The sequence below is a fragment of the Amphimedon queenslandica genome, unplaced genomic scaffold (assembly GCF_000090795.2).
Source record: "Amphimedon queenslandica unplaced genomic scaffold, v1.1 AMPQUscaffold_10855, whole genome shotgun sequence".
In the NCBI taxonomy this organism is placed as follows: domain Eukaryota; kingdom Metazoa; phylum Porifera; class Demospongiae; order Haplosclerida; family Niphatidae; genus Amphimedon; species Amphimedon queenslandica.
The window spans coordinates 1,306-2,793 of NW_003548897.1; the positions used below are offsets into that span (position 1 = coordinate 1,306).

Here is a 1,488-nt window from a genome sequence, read left to right on the forward strand (position 1 = left end):
GTAGATAGTACTAACACATTAAGCAATACAACTGCGTAACAGTAAAGTACACTATACTACACTATTATGGTAAGTTATACTAATAATAAGTTTACAATACACATTAACATCTTTTAAATACAACTAAATACTACTAACACATCAAGCAATACAACTGAATAACAGTAAAGGACACTATGTTACACTATTAAGGTAAGTTATACAAATAATAAGAACACAATACACTTTACCATCTTTTATTGATTAAAATCAATTGATTTAAATCTATGATTTAAATCATGATTTAAATCATACAATATAAATCATAATATAAATCAATGGCTATAAAATGATGTATATATTATCACTATCTCACTTTTGTACAATGTTTTAAGCATTACACAACTTCTAATTGTCAGTTGAAAAAAATTTTTGCATTGATCATTGCACCATATACCTGGTTGTGCAATAATCTATTTTACTATGCCTGGTTGTGCATTGTATATAGCATAGTATAACATCGTCTAGGCTCAGAAAAGACTGCAAAACTGGTTTGTTTTACAAACTTCTAGACACATGAGCATTCCTTTACATAATTTATTTCTCTTTTATTATTAACATTCATTTAAGTTATTAGTGATAAAAAAAATCTGATTTAAATCTAAAAATCTGATTTAAATCAAAAATATCTGATTTTGTGATTTTTTTGATAAAAATCTGATTTTTTCTCAACCCTGATTAGATATTACTAACACAAGAAGCAACACAACTGAATAACAGTAAAGGCTGCACAATTAAGGTAAGATATTCTAATAATAAGTGCACAATACACATAATAAAATTTCTTGTATACAATTAGATACTCCTAACACATCAAGCAATACAACTGAATAACAGTAAAGGACACTATGCTACACTACTAAGATAGTGTAGACACAAACTCTTACCACAACAAGTGATGTACTGTGCTACAAGGAATGAAGACAAAATATCTAACATATTCTCAAATCTTTTATGATGTTGAGGGATCATTCATAACATTCTTTACCTGCAAATATTATATCTTGACAATAATTATCATGATGAATATAATCTTTTCAATATGAATTTAAGAAACCGTTTTAAAAGTTTTGTCTTTGCTTTTCTAGGTCTGTGGCACCATGTCCTAACAAGTAGAAATAGAAGGAAAATCTGTTTTGTAAGCGCTCCATAGTGTACCTTTGTTCTCAGAGGCTAAGAAGGAACACACCATAACTGGAATGGTAACTGGCTCTTCCTTAGTTGGCTTGATGTCTAGAGGAAACAGAGAACAAGTAACACACTATTGACAACCTAAATCTCGAGCGCTCAATATGCTATGCACATTTTTATCGAGCGCGTACAAAATAGAACGCTCCATCCACTCTAACAGTATCACACTTACTGTAAAGCTTACCTTTGTCTTTATCCTAAACAATGATGGAACAAGAGTTTTAAGTAGCAACACCATCAAGCAACTTTTTCTCCATT

General features: G+C 29.9%; 1 long non-coding RNA gene across 1 annotated transcript; it reads right to left on the minus strand.

The window, feature by feature from the left end:
• Window positions 1–836: 836 nt before the first annotated feature.
• On the minus strand, window positions 837–1,485 carry LOC109589809 (uncharacterized). The gene is made up of 3 exons (XR_002188943.1): window positions 1,415–1,485; window positions 1,198–1,272; window positions 837–1,144 (listed from the first exon to the last, which is right to left on the minus strand). It is a non-coding gene; the product is annotated as an uncharacterized LOC109589809 (long non-coding RNA).
• Window positions 1,486–1,488: the final 3 nt, after the last annotated feature.